We start from the raw sequence: 26,224 nt of genomic DNA on the forward strand, positions 1-26,224 counted from the left end.
TACCCCCTCCCCGCTCCCCTCCAGCAACAAGTTTGTTTCCTATGATTAAGAGTCTCTTACAGGGGCACCTGGGTGGCTCAGTGGGTTAAGCCTCTGCCTTAGGCTCAGGTTGTGATCTCAGGGTCCTAGGATCGAGCCCCACATTAGGCTCTCTGCTCAGCAGGGAGCCCACTTCCTCCTCTCTCTCTGCCTGCCTCTCTGCCTACTTGTGATCTCTCTCTGTCCAATGGATAAATAAAATCCTTAAAAAAAAAAAAAGTTTAAGAGTCTCTTACAGCTTAAAAAAAAAAAAAAATAAGAGTCTCTTAGAGTGTGTCTCCCTCTCTGGTTTTGTCTTTAGAGGGTTGGAACTTTCAATCCGACTCTGCATCTGGGGAGGGGGAAGGAGCTGGAGGTTGAATCAATCACCAGTGGCTAGTGATTTATTTAATCGCTCATGCGTATGTCATGAAACCTCCATAAAATTCCCAGAGGAGGGGGTTCAGAGAGCTTCTGAGTTGTTGAACATGTGGAGATGCTGCCAGCAGCTGGAGAGGTCATGGCAACTCTGCACCCTTCCCATATAGATTGCCTTATGCATCTCTTTCATTGGCTCTTGATTTGTATCCTTTAATAGCCTTTGTAATCAACTGGCAATTTAGGGATAAGATGGGTTTCCCGAGTTCTGTGAGCCATTCTAGCAAATTAATCTAATCCAAGGAGGGAGCTATAGGAACCTCTGGTTTATAGCCAGGCAGTTAGAAGCATGGGTTACAACCTGGGCTTGCAACTGGCATCCGAATCAAGGGAAGTCTTGTGGAACTAGCTCTTCCCCTGTGGAATCTGATGCCACCTCCGTGTAGATGGTGTGAGAATTGAGGTGAATTGGAGAACAGACCTTAGCTGGTGCCGCTGATTTCCTTGTTGAATGGTGTAGGGAAAACCTCCCTTCCCATATATTGGAATGGTCTGCAGAACCCTCTTAACATATAAAGGAGGAGAAGATATATTGGGAGACAATTCTCTGTGGTCTTTGTTTGCCATTTTGCAAGCTGCTTATCCATCCTTCATTATGGACTACATTTTCAAGGATGTTTGTATCATGAATAGTTTGGGAAAATAGAAATAGTGTCTCCCTCTGGAGTCAATGACAGGCATGCTTACTATCTACTATGGAAGATTTGAGTTTTCTATGTTCAAGGTTCCCTCCTGTAATGTGACCAGGGCATACGCAGTTGTTATCTGGCCCTCTTGAATCACCCAGTAGGAACTGAGTTCTGGAGCAATGACACGAAAAATACCAATGCTCTGGCTACTGCTATTGCTTTGAGGAATCCGTGCATTCTACCAGCCCTTATGGAAATGTGGTGGCTAACTTCATAATTTACAAGAAGAGCAAAATCCAATCTTTTAGAGTCATTGAAAATACTTTATTCTAAAGCCATAAAGTGTTAGTCAGTGAGATTTTATAGTTTCACATTTTGGCTTTTGTTTGGCAGAGTTGCCTACACATCTCTAGAGAATAGTGCCATAAATTGAGGTATCAAACCATCTACTCCCAGAATAATATTTGGTAAATGAGGAAGAAGAATGCCAAAAGTAATCATTTTTTTCAAGGAGCCTACAATCTCCACTGAACAACTTCAGAGTGGTATCATGGAAAGCATGTGGATTTGGTATATTCCAATCCCAGGTCTGTCCTGTGCCACCTGTCTGAGATGGGACAAGATATCAATTTCATTTGCTCTTGAGTTCATCATTCATTAAAGAGAAATAATACAACCTATACCATATAGTTCACATGAGGGTGAAATGAGAGGATAATATTTGAATAATAGTAATACAACTTCTCTACCAAGCCACTCTTAAAATTGTCCAACAGGGTCTCTCTTTGGGAAACTGAGCTGTTGAAGAGCACTGAGAAAAATTTTTAAGATGAGTTTGCTCCTGACCTAAAACTTTTATGGTAAATCCTAGAGGAGAACATAGGGAGTAACCTCTTCGACATTGGCCACAACAACTTCTTTCAAGATAGTTCTCCAAAGTCAAAGGAAACAAAAGCGCAAATGAACTTTTGGGACTTTGTCGAGATCAAAAGCTTCTGCACAGCAAAGGAAACAGTCAACAAAACAAAGAGGCAACTCACTGAATGGGAGAAGATATTCACAAATGATACTACAGACAAAGGGCCGATAGTCAAGACCTATAAAGAACTCCTCAAACTCAACACACGGAAAACAGATAATCATGTCAAAAAATGGGCAGAAAAGGGGTGCCTGGGTGGCTCAGTGGTTTAAGCCTCTGCCTTCGGCTCAGGTCATGATCTCAGGGTCCTGGGATCGAGCCCCACATCGGGCTCTCTGCTCAGTGGGGAGCCTGTTTCTCCCTCTCTCTCTGCCTGCCTCTCTGCCTACTTGTGACCTCTCTCTCTGTCAAATAAATAAATAAAATATTTTTAAAAAAATGGGCAGAAGGCATGAACAGACACTTCTCCAAAGAAGACATACAAATGGTTAACAGAGACATGAAAAAAATGTTCATCATCACTGGTCATCAGGAAGATTCAAATCAAAACAACATTGAGATACCACCTTATATCAGTTAGAATGGCCAAAATTAGAGAGTGGAGTCAAGATGGCAGAGAAGTAGCAGGCTGAGACTACATCAGGGAGCAGGAGATCAGCTCAATAGCTTATCTAAACATTGCAAACACCTACAAATCCAACGGGAGATCAAAGAGAAGAAGAACAGCAATTCTAGAAACAGAAAATCAACCACTTTCTGAAAGGTAGGACTGGCGGAGAAGTGAATCTAAAACGACGGGAAGATAGACCGCGGGGGGAGGGGCTGGCTCCCGGCAAGCGGCGGAGGAACGGAGCACAAAATCAGGACTTTTAAAAGTCTGTTCCACTGAGGGACATTACTCCAGAGGCTAAACCAGGGTGAAGCCCCCGGAGGGTCAGCGTGGCCCCAGGCCCCGCAGGGTCACAGAAGGATCGGGGGTGTCAGAGTGTTGCAGAGCTCGCAGGTATTAGAACAGGGAAGCCCGCTACAGAGACAGAGCCACGGACTGAACTCTCAGCTCGGGGTTACCTTGAACTGGTCGCGGGCTGGGTGAGCTCGAAGCGCAGCTGGAGGCTGGGGATACGGGAGTGATTGGGTGCTGTCCTCTGGGGGCGCACTGAGGAGTGGGGCCCCGGGCTCTTGGCTCCTCCGGGCCGGAGACTAGGAGGCTGCCATTTTCATTCCCGTCCTCCGGAACTCTACGGAAAGCGTTCAGGGAACAGAAGCTCCCAAAAGCGAACCCGAGCCGATTACTTAGACCAGCCCCGGTAAGGGCGGTGCAATTCTGCCTCGGGCAAAGACACTTGAGAGTCACTACAACAGGCCCCTCCCCCAGAAGATCAACAAAATATCCAGCCAGGATGAAGTTCATCTATCAAGGAAAGCAGGTTCAATTCCTAAGACAGCAGCGAAATTCCAGAGGAGGAGAAAGCAAAGCACGGAACTCATGGCTTTCTCCCCATGATTCTTTAGTCTTGCGGTTAATTCAATTTTTTTTTTCCTTTTTTTCAATTTTTTTTCTTTCTTTTTTCTTCTTCTGCTAAATTTTTTAAAACTTTTACCCTTTTCTTTTTTAACATTTTTTGACTAGTTTATCTAAATATATATTTTTTCTTTCTTTTTTATATTTTTTCTTATTTGTTTTAATTTTTGAATTTTTTTCTTTTTTTTCCTGAACCTTTTTTATCCCCTTTCTCCCCCCCCCACCACAATTTGGGGTCTCTTCTGATTTGGTTACAGTGCATTTTTCTGGGGTCTTTCCCACCCTTTTAGTATTTTATTTGATCCTTCATATCCTCTTATCTGGACAAAATGACAAGGTGGGAAAAAATCACCACAAACAAAAGAACAAGAGGCAGGACCGAAGGCTAGGGACCTAATCAACACAGACATTGGTAATATGTCAGATCAAGAGTTCAGAATGACGATTCTGAACGTTCTAGCCGGGCTCGAAAAAGGCATGGAAGGTATTAGAGAAAACCTCTCTGGAGATATAAAAGCCCTTTCTGGAGAAATTAAAGAACTAAAATCTAACCAAGTAGAAATCAAAAAACCTACTAATGAGGTGCAATCAAAAATAGAGGCTCTCACTGCTAGGATAAATGAGGCGGAAGAAAGAATTAGTGATATACGGGCGCCTGGGTGGCTCAGTGGGTTAAGCCACTGCCTTCGGCTCAGGTCATGATCTCAGGGTCCTGGGATCAAGTCCCGCATCAGGTTCTCTGCTTGGCAGGAAGCCTGCTTCCCCCTCTCTCGGTGCCTGCCTCTCTGCCTACTTGTGATTTCTGTCTGTCAAATAAATAAATAAAATCTTAAAAAAAAAACCAAAACTTAGCTCCTTCAAATCTCGGCTCAAGTATTTCCTTAAAAAAAAAAAAAAAAGAATTAGTGATCTAGAAGACCAAATGACAGAGAATAAAGAAGCTGAACAAAAGAGGGACAAACAGCTACTGGACCACGAGGGGAGAAATTGAGAGATAAGTGACACCATAAGATGAAACAACATTAGAATAATTGGGATTCCAGAAGAAGAAGAAACAGAGAGGGGAGCAGAAGGTCTATTGGAGAGAATTTCCCTAATATGGCAAAGGGAACAAGCATCAAAATTCAGGAGATGCAGAGAACCCCCCTCAAAGTCAACAAGAATAGGTCCACACCCCGTCACCTAATACTAAAATTTACAAGTCTTAGTGACAAAGAGGAAATCCTGAAAGCAGCCCAGGAAAAGAAGTCTGTAACATACAATGGTAAAAATATTAGATTGGCAGCAGACTTATCCACAGAGACCTGGCAGGCCAGAAAGAGCTGGCATGATATATTCAGAGCACTAAATGAGAAAAACATGCAGCCAAGAGTAGTCTATCCAGCTAGGCTATCATTGAAAATAGAAGGAGAGATAAAAAGCTTCCAGGACAAACAAAAACTGAAAGAATTTGCAAACACCAAACCAGCTCTACAGGAAAAATTGAAAGGGGTCCTCTAAGCAAAGAGAGAGCCTAAAAGTAGTAGATCAGAAAGGTACAGAGACAATATACAGTAACAGTCACCTTACAGGCTAATAATGGCACTAAATTCATATCTCTCAATAGTTACCCTGAATGTTAATGGGCTAAATGCCCCAATCAAAAGACACAGGGTATCAGAATGGATAAAAAAAACAAAACCCATCAGTATGGTCCTACAAGAAACTCATTTTAGACGCGAAGACACCTCCAGATTTAAAGTGAGGGGATGGAAAACAATTTACCATGCTAATGGGCATCAGAAGAAAGCTGGGGTGGCAATCCTTATATCAGATCAATTAGATTTTAAGCCAAAGAATATAATAAGAGATGAGAAAGGACACTATATCATACTCAAAGGATCTGTCCAACAAGAAGATCTAACAATTTTAAATATCTATGCACCTAACGTGGGAGCAGCCAACTATATAAACCAATTAATAACAAAATTAAAGAAACACATCAATAATAATACAATAATAGTAGGGGACTTTAACACTCCCCTCACTGAAATAGACAGATCATCCAAGCAAAAGATCAACAAGGAAATAAAGGCCTTAAATGACACACTGGACCAGATGGACATCACAGATATATTCAGAACATTTCATCCCAAAGCAACAGAATACACATTCTTCTCTAGTGCACATGGAACCTTCTCCAGAATAGATCACATCCTGGGTCACAAATCAGGTCTCAACCAGTATCAAAAGATTAGGATCATTCCCTGCATATTTTCAGACCACAACACTCTGAAGCTAGAACTCAATCACAAGAGGAAAGCTGGAAAGAACCCAAATACATGGAGACTAAACAGCATCCTTCTAAAGAATGAATGGGTCAACCAGGAAATTAAAGAAGAATTGAAAAAATTCATGGAAACAAATGATAATGAAAACACAACGGTTCAAAATCTGTGGGACACAGCAAAGACAGTCCTGAGAGGAAAATATATAGCGGTACAAGCCTTTCTCAAGAAACAAGAAAGGTCTCAAGTACACAACCTAACCCTACACGTAAAGGAGCTGGAGAAAGAACAAGAAAGAAACCCTAAACCCAGCAGGAGAAGAGAAATCATAAAGATCAGAGCAGAAATCAATGAAATAGAAACCAAAAAAACAATAGAAAAAATCAATGAAACTAGGAGCTGGTTCTTTGAAAGAATCAATAAGATTGATAAACTCCTGGCCAGATTCATCAAAAAGAAAAGAGAAAGGACCCAAATAAATAAAATCATGAATGAAAGAGGAGAGATCACAACTAACACCAAAGAAATACAGACAATTATAAGAACATACTATGAGCAACTCTACACCAACAAACTTGACAATCTGGAAGAAATGGATGCATTCCTAGAGACATATAAACTACCACAACTGAACCAGGAAGAAATAGAAAACCTGAACAGGCCCATAACCAGTAAGAAGATTAAAACAGTCATCAAAAATCTCCAAACAAACAAAAGCCCAGGGCCAGACGGCTTCCCAGGGGAATTCTACCAAACTAATTCCTGTTCTCCTGAAACTGTTCCAAAAAATAGAAATGGAAGGAAAACTTCCAAACTCATTTTATGAGGCCAACATCACCTTGATCCCAAAACCAGACAAGGATCCCACCAAAAAAGAGAACTACAGACCAATATCCTTGATGAACACAGATGCAAAAATTCTCACCAAAATACTAGCCAATAGGATTCAACAGTCCATTAAAAGGATTATTCACCACGATCAAGTGGGATTTATTCCAGGGCTGCAGGGTTGGTTCAACATCCGCAAATCAATCAATGTGATAGAACACATTAATAAAAGAAAGAACAAGAACCATATGATACTCTCAATAGATGCTGAAATAGCATTTGACAAAGTACAGCATCATTCCTGATCAAGACTCTTTAAAGTGTAGGGATAGAGGGCACATACTTCAATATTATCAAAGCCATCTATGAAAACTCCACCGCAAATATCATTCTCAATGGAGAAAAACTGAAAGCTTTTCCGCTAAGGTCAGGAACACGGCAGGGATGTCCATTATCACCACTGCTATGCAACATAGTACTAGAAGTCCTAGCTTCAGCAATCAGACAACAAAAAGAAATTAAAGGCATCCAAATCAGCAAAGAAGAAGTCAAACTATCACTCTTTGCAGATGATATGATACTATATGTGGAAAACCCAAAAGACTCCACTCCAAAACTGCTAGAACTTGTCCAGGAATTCAGTAAAGTGTCAGGATATAAAATCAATGCACAGAAATCAGTTGCATTTCTGTACACCAACAACAAGACTGAAGAAAGAGAAATTAAGGAGTCAATCCCATTTACAATTGCACCCAAAACTATAGGATACCTAGGAATAAACCTAACCAAAGAGACTAAGAATCTATACACAGAAAATTATAAAGTACTCATGAAAGAAATTGAGGAAGACACAAAGAAATGGAAAAATGTTCCATGCTCCTGGATTGGAAGAATAAATATTGTGAAAATGTCTACCTAAAGCAATCTACACATTTAATGCAATCCCTATCAAAATACCATCCATTTTTTTTCAAAGAAATGGAACAAATGACCCTCAAATTTATATGGAACCAGAAAAGACCTCGAATAGCCAAAGGAATATTGAAAAAGAAAGCCAAAGTTGGTGGCATCACAATTCCGGACTTCAAGCTCTATTACAAAGCTGTCATCATCAAGACAGCATGGTACTGGTACAAAAACAGACACATAGATCAGTGGAACAGAATAGAGAGCCCAGAAATCGACACTCAACTCTATGGTCAACTAATCTTTGACAAAGCAGGAAAGAATGTCCAATGGAAAAAAGACAGCCTCTTCAATAAATGGTGCTGGGAAAATTGGACAGCCACATGCAGAAAAATGAAATTGGACCACTTCCTTACACCACACACAAAAATAAACTCAAAATGGATGAAGGACCTCAATGTGAGAAAGGAATCCATCAAAATCCTTGAGGAGAATGCAGGCAGCAACCTCTTCGACCTCAGCCGCAGCAACATCTTCCTAGGAACATCGGCAAAGGCAAGGGAAGCAAGGGCAAAAATGAACTATTGGAATTTCATCAGGATCCAAGGTTTTGCAGAGCAAAGGAAACAGTCAACAAAACCAAAAGACAACTGACAGAATGGGAGAAGATATTTGCAAACGACATATCAGATAAAGGGCTAGTATCCAAAATCTATAAGGAACTTAGCAAACTCAACACCCAAAGGACAAACAATCCAATCAAGAAATGGGCAGAGGACATGAACAGACATTTCTGCAAAGAAGACATCCAGATGGCCAACAGACACATGAAAAAGTGCTCCACGTCACTCGGCATCAGGGAAATACAAATCAAAACCACAATGAGATATCACCACACACCAGTCAGAATGGCTAAAATTAACAAGTCAGGAAATGACAGATGCTGGCGAGGATGCGGAGAAAGGGGAACCCTCCTCCACTGTTGGTGGGAATGCAAGCTGGTGCAACCACTCTGGAAAACAGCATGGAGGTTCCTCAAAATGTTGAAAATAGAACTACCCTATGACCCAGCAATTGCACTACTGGGTATTTACTCTAAAGATACAAACATAGTGATCCGAAGGGGCACGTGTACCCGAATGTTTATAGCAGCAATGTCTACAATAGCCAAACTATGGAAAGAACCTAGATGTCCATCAACAGATGAATGGATAAAGAAGAGGTGGTATATATACACAATGGAATACTATGCAGCCATCAAAAGAAATAAAATCTTGCCATTTGCGACGACGTGGATGGAACTAGAGGGTATCATGCTTAGTGAAATAAGTCAATCGAAAAAGACAACTATCATATGATCTCCCTGATATGAGGACGTGGAGATGCAACATGGTGGGTTAGGGGGATAGGAGAAGAGTAAATGAAACAAGATGGGATTGGGAGGGAGACAAACCATAAATGACTCTTAATCTCACAAAACAAACTGTGGGTTGCTGGGGGGAGGTGGGGTTGGGAGAGGGGGAGGAGGTTATGGACATTGGGGAGGGTGTGTGCTATCGTGAGTGCTGTGAAGTGTGTAAACCTGGTGATTCACAGACCTGTACCCCTGGGGATAAAAATACATTATATGTTTATAAAAAAAAAATTGGAAGGGGAGGCAAACCATAAGAGACTATGGACTCTGAAAAACAACCTGAGGGTTTTGAAGGGGTGGGGGTGGGAGGTTGGGGGACCAGGTGGTGGGTAATAGGGAGGGCACGTATTGCATGGAGCACTGGGTGTTGTGCAAAATAATGAATGCTGTTACGCTGAAAAAAATAAATAAATTTAAAAAAAAAGAATGACCAAAATTAACAATACAGTAAACAACATGTGTTGGAGAGGATATGGAGAAAGGGGAACCCTCTTATACTGTTGATGGGAATGCAAGTGCAGCCACTTTGGAAAACAGTGTGGAGATTCCTTGAGAAATTGAATATAGAGCTACCCTATGACCCTGCAATTGTACTACTGGGTATTTACCCCAAAGATACAGATGTGGTGAGAAGAAGGGCCATTTGTACCCCAATGTTCATAGCAGCACTGGCCATAGTCGCCATACTGTGGAAAGAACCTAGATGCCCCTCAACGGATGAATGGATAAAGAAGATATAGTCCATATATACTATGGAGTATTATGTCTCCATCAGAAAGGATGAATACCCAACTTTTGTATCAACGTGGACGGGACTGGGAGAGATTTTGCCGAGTGAAATAAGTCACACAGCAAGAGTCAATTGTCATAAGGTTTTGCTTATTTGTGGAGCATGAGGAATAACACAGAGGACAAGAGAAGATGGAGATGAGAAGTGATCTGGGGGAAATTGGAGGGGAAGATGAACCATGTGAGACTGTGGACTCTGAGAAACAAACTGAGGGTTTTGGAGGGTCTGAAGGGTTTTGGGAGGTTGGGTGAGCCTGGTGGTGGGTATTATGGAGGGCACATATTGCATAGAGCATTGGGTGTCATGCATAAACAATGACTTCTGGAACACTGAAAAGAAATTAAAAAATAAAAAATTTTAAAAAAAGATTTAATAAACCTTTTATGGTTGGGTCACTGATAGCATCTCTCTATTTATGACAATCTTGGTTTTGTCTTTGCCAAAATCAGGGAAAATGTTGAAGCCAAATGCCTCAGATTTGTTTGAAAATCTGACCTACTTCCCAGTCTCAGGGTATGATGATTTTCTTTCCTACAACCAATAGCATCATATATCCTGTAATATTGGTAGTTTACCTGATTGAAAAACTATTTCAGTAAAGCCACTGTGACTGTCTAATCAACAGACAATGCTTCGAGGCACAGATGCTGTGGTGCAGCAAGTGAAAGCCAGTTTCAATTCTCCAAAACATGCTGAATGCTACTGTTTTAAAACACCAGTAGCAAGTGAGACTCTTGTTTTTGCATTTAATAGCAGTAAGGCATCCTTATTCTCAAACTGATGAAGTCTAAGTAAACAAAACTCAGTTCTAAGCTGCGTCTTTATAGCTTTCAATCTTCCGTGAATTCTGAGACAAGAAATGTGCCTCTCCATTCTACTCTGATGTTTTTCTTGCACTTGCTTCAGATTGTGATAAATCGGCAAAACCTGATTAATTAAAGCCTCAAGCTAAAGATAACCAAGTGCTTTGGAGTGCTAGTTTCTGAACAAGACTAACTAATCCCAGAGGCCACAGGACTTTAGTATGGGAAGCAAGTCTGCCCTGGCCTGGCCCCAGTGTTAGAGACAGGACTCAGTGGACACTAAGGTTGACTTAGGGAACTTTCAAAACTCACCCAAAGGTCATTTTAACTATGGTGCCTGACCCTTCTTCCTTTGGTCTCTATTTTATTCTATACATAATTTTTTTTAATGACCTCCTTGTCCTCCATGTTATGTCACTTACTATTCATCTGTTAGTTTCCTTCTTTAAAATCAGGGACGAGGGGCACCTGGGTGGCTCAGTGGATTAAGCCGCTGCCTTCGGCTCAGGTCATGATCTCAGGGTCCTGGGATCCAGCCCCACATCGGGTTCTCTGCTCCGCAGGGAGCCTGCTTCCTCCTCTCTCTCTGCCTGCCTCTCTGCCTACTTGTGATCTCTCTCTCTGTCAAATAAATAAATAAAATCTTTAAAATCAGGGACGAAGGGCACCTGGGTGGCTCAGTGGGTTAAGCCTCTGCCTTCGGCTCAGGTCATGATCTCAGGGTCCTGGGATTGAACATCAGGCTCTCTGCTCAGCCAGGAGCCTGCTTCCCTCTCTCATTCTCTGCCTGCCTCTCTGCCTACTTGTGATCTCTGTCCGTCAAATGAATAAATAAAATCTTTAAAAAAAATAATAAAATAAAAATAAAATTAGGGATAATATTTACTTTTTTATTCATCTAATATAGTTGCTAAAAAGTATTTTGTTTTTAAATTGAACAAATCAATGAATAAAATATAATAATTAGTCTTATACATTAGAGTCCAATGTACTAGCAGGGAAATTGCCCTTTGAAGACCGTAGCAAGTGTTGGGACAGGAAGCCCAAGTATTAAGGCAGTGTTGGGGCAAGCGAGAAAGTGAATCGGATTTGCATTTCAAAACGCTAATTACCAGTTCCTTTCTCCTTCTTCCAAAAGGGAGAGTTTGGCCCCAAGGCTATTTAGTGGAGCAGAGAAAGAAAAGCTGAAGCCTTTGCCTTATTTCTTCCACCTCTAATTAGCCAGAGCACAAAATAAAGCTTAGACTTTAGAACTGTGGAAGACTTGAGCCCCCCAAGGCTGGTGGGACAGCCGCAGAGCAGTTTCTAGGCTCAGGCAGACAAAGAATGGACCACTGGCTCCTCACAGAACTCTAAGAAGGAGCAGACCGTGGGTCTGCTCCATCCTAAAAAGATTTTTTTTTTTTTCAGATATTTACTCTCAACATTTACTCATTCTTCTAAGACCACAAGTTGGCCTGTGGGTCCAGTGTTCAGACCCTGTGTCCAGGGTGAGCACCAGATGGACTTCATCAATCCATGCGCCTGTTGCACCCACCAACTAACTTTACCTGCCTTGACAGGTATTCTTTTTTTTTTAAAGATTTTATTTATTTATTAGACAGACAGAGATCACAAGTAGGCAGAGAAGCAGGAAGAGAGAGAGGAGGAAGCAGGCTCCCTGCTGAGCAGAGTGCCCGATGCGGGGATCGATCCCAGGACCCTGAGACCATGACCTGAGCTGAAGGCAGAGGCTTTAACCCACTGAGCCACCCAGGCGCCCTTGACAGGTATTCTTACTATCACAGATACGTTGTCACTCCCAGTTTCTGCTGGACATTTCAACTAGCATTCTAGCTTCCCATGATCTTGCACAGTTCTCAAAGGCAAACGTAGTGAATTTATTATTCAACCAATACAGATAGCTTCTAACTTTATGGTTTGCACACACAGTAATCATTCATCACAGTTAACCTTTCCACAATCCCAATGAGCCAGAATCAGCATCTTACAAACTGAGTATAAAAAGGGAAGGGCTCTGATGAGTTAAGGATTATTCCTTAAATCCTTCTTTGCCCAACAAGGGCAGAAACAAAGGCAGCAACTGCCCATCAGTGAGATGGTCAGGGACTGTGCCACAGACAGCAAACCCACAGTGGAGAGGCTGTGGCATCAGAGGGACCTGCCTCATGGGAGGAGATAACGACCAGTGAGGGGAGCTGTGGTTCTAGGGAGGGAGGACGGAAGAAAGAGTCCCAGGAGCAAGCTGGGATCCAAGGCACTAGGCTAATACTGTGACTAGAACCCCAAAACAAGGAAGGGTTTCCTCTGTTCTTCCCTTCATCAGTCCTCTGTTCCTTTTCTTCAGCCCACTGGCCCTCTGGGGCATAAGAAATTGAAGCTCCACCTCACCAAGAAGCAAAGTATTTGTCTTAACTCCAATGTTCTGTGTCCCAGGTAAGCTCTTCTTAAAAGCTTCCTGTAAATTGGGGTAGCATGAATGACTCCACTGTCCACAGTCCCTGGTAGGGTTGGAGAAAAGGGTTCTCTTCTACACCTCAAAAATAGCAGCAAACCTCAGAGAACAGGGCAAATTCCCTTCTTGATTTAATTCAAAAATAAAAATTCCAGCATAATAATCACATTGAAGACTTCTGTCCTATTCATTAGGATATCCAGGAAGATTATACAGACTCTGCAAGACTATAAGATAGAATAAGGCCAATGACTCTCTCTTATCTGTTGATGCATGCATTGGGCTGACACAGAGAAGACACCCAACAAACACTGGCAAAATGAATTATTTTCCTTTATTAACTGTTACCGGAGTTTTGCAAGTTTTATGTGAGAAAAATTCTTTAAAGCGAATTAAAACCTGTAATTTAAACCCATCTCTAATTCATCTATGCTGGAGATGGCGAACACATCCTATTCCTCCACAGTATTCTTTTTGTACATTCCTCTCCTCTCCTATTGTTGTATAAGTGAGCCCAAGCCTTCAACCCCTCCTTCACAGTCCCAGAACCTCCAGCTGGTGGCTCAGAATCCCCAGGCTCATCCCCACATTCTCCCATTTCACCCTCATTGTACACTCCTCTCCCTGTAGCCTTTGGTCTAGCAAATAAATCACTGTATTAACGTGTTCTTTCCAACCTCTTGGTTAAAATTTAATTATTAACAAGGTAGCAATAAAGTAGCAACAGATATTTTCTTCATTGTTTGAAAAGAAAGACACAAGTGATTTATGTGACTTGGAGTTCACATAAATAGCTTATTTTGTTATGAATAAACTTACTTATTTTGTTACTAATAAAATCTAAAAATAAAATCTGCCAGGAATAACAACAAATAGATTTAATTAATTTTGTGATTTTTCCATTTCAGTGGGTCTGTCAAGATCATTTTTTTAACTCACTAATAGAATTATATGCACAGCCCAAAACATAGCACATGGTAATAATTTCCACCATTTCATTGTCATTATGATTATCATCGTCAAAATTATTAGATCGGTCATTTTCCTTTTCCTTTCTACACAGGAAAACATTCCCTGAATGTGGAAAATAATTCTACATTTATTGAAATTATTTTCTATCCCAGTAACTTATATACCTACTGTCTCTGTTCCTTCTTGATATTTATACTGAGTAGACAAACATGGCAAGGGACATTGGGTAAAAAATGGCTGGTACTTCTCTCCCAGGAATGGGCTAAAGTTTACAGATCTGAGAGACCTGGGCTCTGCCCCAATCAGTGTAGGGGAAACACTTTCTCTCCTACCCTGTTCTATACTGATCTTTGGAAGGTCTTAGAACCACAGGGCAGAACCACAAGGTTCGTTAATTCTTCATTGAGCACATTATGGCAATAAGAGGATCCTACCATGGACAGGGTAATTATTATTATGCCAAACTTTTTATATTGTTCTTCCATTAACTATGAGCAGTATGAGACTATAAGAACATATAAAAATATTGAAAACTCTTTGCCCAATTTAAACTGATTGTAGCTTGGGTTTTAGAGACAAACATTCCTCCCTCCCAATCCTGCCACACTAACCTTGTGTACATGACCTAAACTCTCTGTAGGTCCGCTTCCACTTGCATAAACTGACACCATCAGCACCTATGTGATTGAGGTCATTAATTTTAGGAAGTAGTGAAATACTGTCTTAAAATAGTAACCCATGTGCTTTTCTTTAGGCATAATCTTATTGCTCATTTTCTCAACAAAAATTAGGATTGTTCTATGATGAAGGCAAAGACAGAAGAAACAACAAATGCTCTGATTTTTTTTTTTTTTTACAACTCACAAATAGACTCTTGAAGCCCAGAGAAATAAGATATAGATAGAGTGTTAGGGGCTAAGTTATAATGCTCCCAAATTTCTATGCTGAAGTCCTAGCCCCCAGTACCTCAGAATATGACTGTATTTGGAGAAAGGATCTTTAAAGAGGTAATTAAGATTAAATGAAGTAAAAAAAAAGATTAAATGAAGTTAAAAAAAAGATTAAATGACATCATCAGGACGGGCCCTAATCCATTGTAACTGGGGTCCTTATAAGAAGAGGAGTTTAGAATATGAACAAGCACAGAGGAAAGACTATGCAAAAAAAAAAAAAAAAAAAAAAAAAAAAAAAAAAAACCAGGAAGAAGACAGTCACCTCCAAACCAAGAGAGAGACCTCAAAAGAAATCAACCCAGCTGACACCTTGACTTCGGACTTCTAGCTTCCAGATTTATGACACAATACATTCTTGTTATTTAAGCAACCCAGTCCATAGTACCTGTTAATAGCAGCCTTAGCAAATGAATACATCAAGTTTAAGCCATAAAAATAGATCAAGAAAAATGGAGAAAACTCCAGATGCTTGGGGCCCCACAGAAGGCTGGCTCAGGGTTGTTCATTCAGGAGAGACTGGAAGTATGAAAGAGTGGAGTGTTGGAGAAGGAACACAGAAAGAGGAGACTGGATCTAGGGGAGCTACATGGAAGGCAGTCCCTCTGCAGAGATGTTCAACAAAGGTTAATTCATCTCCTCTCCAACATGCCCACCATCACATACATTCATTACAATGTCAGTCATGGAAAACCACTACAGATCTGACTTGCTATTCCCCTTTTATTATAAATATCCAGAAAGGTTTTTAAGTAAAAGCTCCAAATAGCTATTAGTCTAGAAGAAGAAGAAATGGGCACTGTCCAGGCAGATGAATTGTTTAATTAAGAAGGTCCAGGGAGAAAGTGGAAATTTCATTTAAAGCCTGAAAAGGAGTAATTCCTAAGGAAAGTCAAGTTTGTTAGAGCAGATACTGCTACATAGGCAAAGAGAAGAAACCTCTGTAGATTAATCTGCTGTTCAAATATACAAAATTTAATGGCCATCCTGAAAAAAATTCCTGAGAATTTTTGCCCATTTGGGATGTAAAATCTCGACATTTTGAGGCCACTTAATTAACAATTTTGTTGTAAAAATAGTTCAATTTTGAATGAGCATCTTAAACTTGTCTGTAAATCAAAAAGTCATTTCATTGGTTTACAGATAGGAAAATATAATATGTAATTCTTCACTCCCAATCAGTTATGCTGAATATGTTATTTCTTAAAGTGTTTTTTATGGCATTATATTTGAAACCATTCATACTAAAGTTACTGTTTTACTATTTTTTTTAGATTTATTTTATACTGCTCAGAACTAGTACTATGAATTTCCACACTCCACAGGATATAACAGTTCTTCAATTTTGTCATTTGATGGAAAACAGGAGGAAAATTGAGGAAAGAAGAAGTTTCCAATAGCATAGTAAACTTTTTAAAAAATTTTTTTGCTTCAATCATTTTCCATTCATTCACTATTTTTCACTTAATTTAGAATGTTTTTATGAATCACTTAGTGTATGCTGGGCATCTGGACCCTTAGAGAGAATAAGACAAGCATTTTCCCTGTTTTCCTGATACTTAACAGGCTCCCAGGGAGGTAGGCATTAAACAAAGAATTACATGAATAATTATTTAAGAAAACTAATACTTGGTCAAAGTGGAAACATAGGACTCAATTTCAGAAAAAAACTCAGGTGGAGAAGAAGGAAAAAAAAAAAATCTCCAAACAAGTTGAGTATCACTTTTGAAATACAAAGGCAGTCCATGTCTATTACCAGCCCTTCTCAGCTGAAGTTTCTTTTTTCTTTTTCCTTTTCTTTTTCTTTTCTTTTCTTTTTTTTAGAGAGAGTGAACATGAGTGGGGCGAGGGGCAAAGGGAGAGGGAGAGAATCTTCAGCAGGCTCCACACTTACCACAGAGCCCAACAAGAGGTTCAATCTCAGGACCCTGAGATAATTGCCTGAGCCAAAACCAAGAGTTGGACAAGAAACCACCCAGGTGCCCCTGAAGTTTCTTTTTACACCATCTTCATAAAATTTTGAAAACCGAGTCTGCCTTTTATTAAATAAGCATTGCTTGCCTCTGTTTATTTCTACCTTTGATATAGTTCTTTTAAAAAATATTTTATTTATTTGAGAGAGAGCATAAGCAGGAGGAACAGCAGAAGGAGAGAGAAAAGCAGGCTCCCCACTGAGGAGGGAGCCCAACTTGGGATCTTATCTGAGGACCCTGAGGCTTAACTGAGCCACCCAGGTGCCCCAACCTTTGATATAGTTTTGATCATAGATCCTGATCTTTCACATTTTGCCATAAATAGAGGAGAGAAAATCATGGCAAAGTAGGGGAATTCAGAAACATGCCACCACTTTGCAGGAAAGATCAAAGTGACAAGATCCCAGTTTACAGTCCTGAAGTAAGTGCCTAGGCGAGATTTTGTCTTCTTCCCTTTTCTGCAGATAACAAAAATTGCTGAAGTGGGATTGCTGAGTTGTATGGTATTCCTATTAAAAAAAAAAATGTTTGGAGGAAGTTCCATCTGAAGTTTTCACATGGTTGCTGCAATCCACATTCCCACCAATAGTTCATGAACGTTTTCTTTTCTCACAAACTACTGGTTCTAAAGTAAGTCATGGGGATGGAAGGTACAGCCCAGGGAATATAGTCAATAATATTGTAATAACTTTGTACGGTGACAGGTGGTATCTTTTCTGTCAGTCAGGATTCTTAGTTACTGGTAATAGAAATTGACCCTGAGTGCAAGATCACAGCAGGAGAGCGTTTGTTTTTTTAAGGATGTAGGGTAGTTCATGGAATTCCTAGCTCCAGGTAATGTTCCAGGAAAAACATCCAACATCATATTGCAGAACCAGTCTGATGAGGAAATTACTGCTGCTGCAGCCAAGCAGTGAATTTGCTCCTCTTGACCTTGATGTTACTGCAAATACTTCTATCACTGACACCGTTGCCCTTCCCACCTTTTGATGACTAGCTCTGGAGTTCAAGGGTGGCATGAGTGCCACTACTGACTGACAGAGCCTGGGTGACATGCCTATTTGACTATCCCTGCACCATTACCAAGCCATCTTAATTGCTATAAACTTCTGGAAAAGTCTTTACCAATAAATAATAAATAAATAAATAAATAAATAGTCTTTATTCAGGTCTTAATAATTGGATATTTTTCTAGTCTTTTCACTTTTCTGTGACTTGAGAATTAGGTATATCTGTTACCAAATAGATGAATTTCTTTTTTTTTTTTAATTTTAAACAAAGCCTGCCAATTTTCATCTCTTAAATGGAGAGTTAGTCCATTTATATTTATTAGGATGACTGACATATGTAGACTTGTTTCTATAAAATTGAGTTTACATGTGAACTATTTATTTTCATCCCTGTCTTTTCTTGAATGCTTTTCAATGAATGAGATTTTTATATTCCTTTTCTTCCCTCTCTGCTTGGAAGCTATGCACTATGTTTGATTTTTTTTTTAGCATTCCCCCACAATTTAATATGCATACTGATTTTAACAAAATATAGGCTCTAAGCATCCTTGAATTATTTTCATATTGTTCCTAATCAATACTGTTTTTAATCTAAGAAATTAAACACTATTGTTATTGTTTTATACTTTCAATATTCTTTTAGGATTGCCCAGTGGTTTACCAATTTCCTTGCTCTCCATTCCTTATGTTTTAGAACGTTACAAGCATTTTTCTTCTGCCCAAACTACTTCCTTTAGTGAGGGTCTATTACAGGCAAATGCTGACAGTTTTAGTTTACCTAAAACTACCCTTATGTTGCTTATATTCTTGATAGTTTAGATGGGTTCTAATTTGACAATTAATTTGACTCTGCATACCTGGCTATTAAAAATTTAGTGCCAGTTGAATTACATTTTTAATTTTCTTTGGTTTCTTTTACTTTTAAAAATTCTCCCTCCCCATCCCCTTTCTGTCCACCACCTCCCCCCCTCCATTTGCAACTGTATGTAATGTCTAGTTTTGCATTCTTTTTAATTTACCATGGTTGGTGATTTAATGAGCTTCCTGAATATAAGGATTGGTACCTCTGATCAATTGTGGAAATTTTTCAGGCATTAACTTGTAATATTCTACTCTTCCCCATTGTCATTCTATTATCAATTTATGAACCCATAATTAGACTATATCGCACTTTTTCTTTTTAAAAATCCTATATGGGTCTTAACCATATATTTTTCATTTTCCTGAATCCCAGGGAGATTTTCTCCTCATACTTACCTGCTACTCCACTGGTTTTCTCTTATGTTATGTCAAATCTACTGTTGAGTTCATTTATAGATCTTTAAATTTTAATGATTTTGTTTTCTACTTCTTAGTGTTCCGGGTTTGTTTCTTTGTTGTTGGTTTTTTTTTGTTTTTTTTTTTCTTTTTCTACCTACAAAGAACATTTTAGTAGTGTCTTGTTCTCCTGTTATACTTTCAACTCCCTCTTGAACATTCTGTGTTGATATTGAAAGTCTCTTCAGGTTGGTTTGTTTTCTGCTGGTTCTAACTTATAGTACGGTATGTCCTAGTGTGTTTTGTGGTGTTTGTATACTCGGGTCACTTAATCTTGACCTGTGGGAATTTTGAGGCCTAAAATGAAGATTCTCCTGAGGCAATTTGTATTTGCTTCTGCCAGGCACTTTCTGGAGCATTACGATCCCAGGACCATTTTCTCTGAAATCTTAAGTTAAAATCTTTTATTTCTTTGTTTGCCACACATACAGGATGAATCTATATCACCTATCTGTATGAGGGTTGAATTGTAGCTATAGATTTTTTTTTTTTTATTTGACAGAGAGAGAGATCACAAGAAGGCAGAGAGGCAGGCAGAGAGAGAGGAGGAAGCAGGCTCTCTGCGGAGCAGAGAGCCCAATGTGGGGCTCGATCCCAGGACCCTGGGATCATGACCTGAGCCGAAGGCAGCGGCTTAATCCACTGAGCCACCCAGGTGCCCCTGTAGCTATAGATTTTCAAGGGATTCTTTTTTTCCCATGAGTTAACTGCAATATTAAGATAGGCAAGATCCTTTACTGTTCCCTCCTGAGGAACATTTATTTCTAGTTTATGCTTACACTAAGGATGTGTAAAAATTTGTCTAGATGTAGAAGGGCCTAGATTTATAAGATTGAAAAGCCTCACTTGGAGTGGAAAATTCTCAGCAAATATCTTTTTAAATATTTTTCTTTCTTATTTTTTTTCCCAAGTATCAGGCTTCAGAATTTCCAGTTAGGTATATTTTAGAACTAGGCTTTGTGAATATATTCTGCATTTTGTGTGACCACCAAATTGTTATCACAGAGTCACCAGGATTTGTGTGCTCTCAAGAGAAGAGTGGCTTAAATGTACCTCACAGGTTTCTGGCATTCACTGACATTCTGGCTTCTAGGGATTTCTGACTGCTTCACCAGTAAACACCTTACAACTCATCAATACATGTGAAATATTTCAACCCTCATGTCTAATTGTTTTCAGTGAGATGCTTGTTTAGATAATACTGCCAGGAAAACAAAAACAAAAACCTCTCTTTTTCTTTTTCCCCCATTTATTCTTTTCCTTTTTTAACAATATATTTTTAAGATATCTTCAGCAACATATATGTTAATTTTTTTTTTTTTTTTAAGGATCAGAGGTTTATTTAAGACTGGCAGGCTCAGAAGAGGTTGTTCTCCAAAGGTCTGAATCCCGAGCACAAGCGGAGATGGGGATTTATACCCTTCTACTTCCACATACTTCGTACTTTTGGTATGCGTGGGAAACGGGGTAGGAAAGAAGAACCCAGAAGGGCTTTGAGACAGGGACTGGAATTCCCTTGTTGGTTTGGTCAGCCATCTTAGAGTACAATTTTTCCCTATCATTCCCCCCTTTGATGCCCCTTTAAACACCTAGTTTAAAGGGCATTAATTTTTATGTCTTAATATGAAATCTTAGGTAAAATGATCCGACGTTTATCCATCCCCCATCCTCACTCTTCCAGTGTTATATTGAATCAGGGAAGGAGGTTTTCATTTCTTTGTAACTTAAATGTTGGGGTCCTGATGAACTCTTTCCAAGGGTTTATGGATAATTTGTTATGGAGCTGAATAAACATAAGTCTACATGCCTGATACTAACAAATGCCAGGGTGTCCTGCCGCCTCAGCTCTGGGCCAGTTGAGTTTTGGAAGGTTGTGGCTTTTAATGCCTCTTGGATGTAGACAAAAGTGGAGTCACATGATTTTAGAACTGAGATAGATTATATATTTCAAAGATGCATGTTCTTTCCTTGCCTGTGCAGATCTTCCTTATCAAAGTATTAATATGTGGCATGGGGAAGTAAAAAAAATATAAGAGAAACATGTCTCCACCTTTCCTTTAATTTATATTCAGATAAAAATAAATGAAAAAGTTACTGAAAAGATCCATCTATCATGAAAAATACTGGGTATGACTGGTGCAAACACCGCAGATTCTGAGCACGCTGAAAGGTTTTCAGAACTAGATAGAACAATTCAGGATAGACTTCTTCCTACCTTGCGGTTTACATTTATGTTGAAAAACATCAGCTATTTCACAAAAATGCTGGGGAAGGGGAATCACATCCAAGAAGGTAAACTGGGATAGAAGGAGAACGGACCAGAGAGGGGACTAGACAATCACAGATGCTGCACTCTTGAGACAGGAACCAGAATCTGTTCTGATGTGGAGCAGAAGGAGTGTGCTGTTCACTGTTCACAGTCACAGAGACATCGGTCCAAATGGCAGTCCTGCTCTTTCCAGGCCATTGCCAAGGCAATGGGAGAAGAGTAGTGTGGGAGGACTCTACTCCTTCTTGTTCTTGGAAATACTATAGTGTCCAACAGGACACAAAGGCAGTGGGCCCTGTCACCAGCTCTGCCCATGACTGCGTCATGGCAGGTAACTCTATCTCTCTGAGGTCTAGCTCATTAACTTTGCCCAAGACCTTCTGGTTCTATGATTCTACTGTCATATTTCTTAACCAGAGCTGCTCACCAGAATTATTTTGGGCAGCTTTTGAAACATACCTATGCCTGGAACCACCTCTGGAAATTCTAATGAAATAGTTCTGGCAAACAGCCTGGACAGAACTGGATGAAGCAACGATCCAGCAGAACAGTGGCTGTGGGTGCCAATCAGTACAAAATACTGAAATGCCCCTGGATGTGCAAAAAAATTAGGAAATTGTACACACAGAATTTCTCTCTGCAACAGTGTTCTTTATGATTGAAAGGACAAATGTTGATAAATTATTTAAGGATAACAAATGTTAAGTTAATGACTTAACTTAAAAAGGAGTGTGTTTACACAACAACTTCCCTTTGCTGAGAGCATGGTCTGCCAATTTGAAGACAAAACTGATATCCCCTTCTCTAATCTCCTCCCACAGGGCATGTCTCCTCTAGATAGTGACCCTTGTTAACCAGTTGGTCTCAAATATACATGTGTCTTTTGATTGTGATGGCCACCATGCCAAACCCCTACTATATCCATACTCAAGAAAGAGACACCATAATTTTGTAAACTAAATAGTTCTATATTATATTTATCATCATCACGATCATGGAAAGGCAGTATGACACATAATAAGCAATCAGGATTATTGTCATTAATATTAAAATACTATAGAGCATATTTTTCTCCTTGGTGTTAGGAAGCTCTGTAACCAACTACCTGCCTCAACTTCTGGCTCTACTCTTTTTTTAATAACTGTAAACCTGGAGAAATTAATTCATTTCTTTGGGCCTTGATTTCCCCATCTGTAAGATGAAGAGAATAACCCCAAGAGTGATATAGAACAGAAATTTACAGAGACAATCTATAGAAACAAGGAATTCACAGGCAACATGATCCCAATAAAAACTTATCTTTCAATAATCATGCTCAATGTGAATAGCCTAAATGCTTGGCATAAAATGGCACAGGGTTGCAGACCAGATAAAAAGACAGGACACATCCATATGCTGTCTACAAGAAATGTATTTTGAACCTAAAGATACATCCAGACTGAAAATGAAGGGATGAAGGATCATCATTCATGCAGCTGGCCTCAAAAGAAAGCTGGGGTAGCAATTCTCATATCAGATAAATTAGATTTCAAGCTAAAGACTGTAGTCAGAGATACAGAAGGACACATCATTCTTTTTTTTTTTTTCAGACATACAGAGATCTCAAGTAGGCAGAAAGGCAGGCAGAGAGAGAGAGAGGGGAGGAAGCAGGCTCCCTGCTGAGCAGAGATCCCAATGTGGGGCTCGATCCCAGAACCCTGGGATCACGACCTGAGCTGAAGGCAGAGGCTTTAACCCACTGAGCGACCCAGACGCCCCTACATCCTTCTTAAAGGATCTATCCACCAAGAAGATTTAACAACTGTGAATATTTATTCCCCTAACATGAGAACAGCCAACTACCTAAGCCAACTGTTAATCAAAATAGTCATATTGATAAGAATACATTAATTGTAGGAGATCTTAACACTTCACTCTCAGCAATAGACAGGTCATCTAAGCAGAAAATCAACAAAGAAACAAGAGCTTTGAATGACACACTGGATGGACCTCATAGATATATACAGAATATTCCACCCGAAAACAACAGAACGATCATTCTTCTCGAGCACACATGGAACTTTCTCCAGAATAGACCACATACTGGGTCACAAATCATTTCTCCACTGATACCAAAAGATTGAGACTATTCCTTCCATATTCTCAGACTACAATGCTTTGAAACTGGAACTCAATCACAAGAAAATATTTGGAAGAAATTCAAACACTTCGTAGCTAAAGACGATCCTGCTCAAGAATGTTTGGGTCAACCAGGAAGTCAAAGATGAACTTAAACAATTCATGAAAACCAATGAGGATGAAAACACATCAGTCCAAAACATACAGGATTTGGCAAAGGTGGTCCTCAGGGGGAAATATATAGCCATCCAAGATTCACTCAAAAAAATAGAAAAATCCCAAATACACAAACTCTCTTTACACCTTAAAGAACTGGAGAATCAACAACAAATTAAGTCTACCCCATGCACAAGAAGGTAAATAAAAGATTAGAGGAGAGATCAATGATTTAGAAACTAGAGACACAGTAGAACGCATCAACGAAACTAGAAGCAGGTCCTTTGAAACAATTAATAAGATCGATAAGTCACTGACCAAACCAATCTAAAAGAAAAGAAAAAGGACCCAAATTAATAAAATTACGAAAAGGGGAGAGATCACAACTAACACCAAAGAAATAGAAACAATCATTAAAATTATTATCAACAGCTATATATCAATAAGTTAAGCAACCTAGAAGAAATGGATGCATACCTGGAAACCTATAAATTACCAAAACTGAAACAGGAAGAAATTGGCAAGTAACAAGATTGAAGCAATGATCAAAAAACCTCCCAAAAAACAAGAGTCCAGGACCTGACGGATTCCCTAGGGAATTCTACCAAATATTAAAATGAAGAGACTAATATTGAACACTTACAGTTATTAAGAAAAGGAACTATGTTAATATATGTTAAGTATTTACAACAGTGCCCAGAATACTCAATAGAACTTTGTTTTTGCCATCATTTTCGTCATTATTATCAGGATTAGTATTTTTATAAATCATGGATATATTGGATCTGGAATACAAACTGGTATGACCAACATGAGGACTAACAGATTTTCTAAAGAATTTAAAAACAAACCAGAAGAAGCAATTGAGACAAAGCTGACTCAAATAATTATTTTCCAAATCCTGTCTGATACAGACTCAGGAGATGGAAACTTTATCAAGTAAAACCAATAGCACAGGACACAGGCTTAGATTTATGGCCAGTGTCAGAACCAAAATATCTGATGCTGGAAATCCAAAGTCAGTTAAAAAAAAAAAAAAAGTCACAAAGTGGTGGTAGGCCAGACACAGGGGATCAAAATGAAAGAGCCATTTTAATGACCAAGTATTAAATGAGAGGCAGTTCCCTGGCTTCTCTCACTAGACAGGAGCAAGTTAGGGACCTGACCTGTCATATTGTTGGTCCTCAGAGCAAGGCAGCGGTTGGTGCTCAGAGTGAGGAGGCCCATATGCATTTGATAGCACAGATTGCAAATAAGTTTCCTCTCAGAACTTTTATGAAGATATAATGGGATTGCATACAGGTGGGTAGTATAAATTATTACAACTATCATTTGGATAAAACTAAGGAGTGACACTAAGATGCTTAGTTTTCTTCTTGGTTTATTCCAAGAAGAAAAGAGTGTCATTATTGTTTTATATGAGACTTAAATTGATTACTCCAGTATCCCAACTATTTAATTTCTGTAAGTAATTTTTTTTATCTGCAAATATGTTTATTTTACTTTTACTTTTGAAGGAAATTGAAAATGATTGTATAATTTATAGATTGACAGTTATTTTCTTACAGCATTTTAAAGATGCTGTTTTATTGTCTCTTGGCTTCTACCATTTCTTTTTTTTCCCCCATTTTATTTATTTTTTCAGCGTAACAGTATTCATTCTTTTTGCACAACACCCAGTGCTCCATGCAAAACGTGCCCTCCCTATTACCCACCACCTGTTCCCCCAACCTCCCACCCCTGACCCTTCAAAACCCTCAGGTTGTTTTTCAGAGTCCATAGTCTCTTATGATTCGCCTCCCCTCCCCAATGTCCATAGCCCGCTCCCCCTCTCCCAATCCCACCTCCCCCCAGCAACCCCCAGTTTGTTTTGTGAGATTAAGAGTCATTTATGGTTTGTCTCCCTCCCAATCCCATCTTGTTTCATTTATTCTTCTCCTATCCCCCTACCCCCCCATGTTGCTTCTCCATGTCTTCATATCAGGGAGATCATATGATAGTTGTCTTTCTCCGATTGACTTATTTCACTAAGCATGATACGCTCTAGTTCCATCCACCACGTCGTCGCAAATGGCAAGATTTCATTTCTTTTGATGGCTGCATAGTATTCCATTGTGTATATATACCACCTCTTCTTTATCCATTCATCTGTTGATGGACATCTAGGTTCTTTCCATAGTCTGGCTATTGTAGACATTGCTGCTATAAACATTCGGGTACACGTGCCCCTTCGGATCACTATGTTTGTATCTTTAGGGTAAATACCCAGTAGTGCAATTGCTGGGTCATAGGGTAGTTCTATTTTCAACATTTTGAGGAACCTCCATGCTGTTTTCCAGAGTGGTTGCACCAGCTTGCATTCCCACCAACAGTGGAGGAGGGTTCCCCTTTCTCCGCATCCTCTCCAGCATCTGTCATTTCCTGACTTGTTAATTTTAGCCATTCTGACTGGTGTGAGGTGATATCTCAT

Source organism: Meles meles, chromosome 17 (genome assembly GCF_922984935.1).
Source record: "Meles meles chromosome 17, mMelMel3.1 paternal haplotype, whole genome shotgun sequence".
Classification (NCBI taxonomy): Eukaryota; Metazoa; Chordata; class Mammalia; order Carnivora; family Mustelidae; genus Meles; species Meles meles.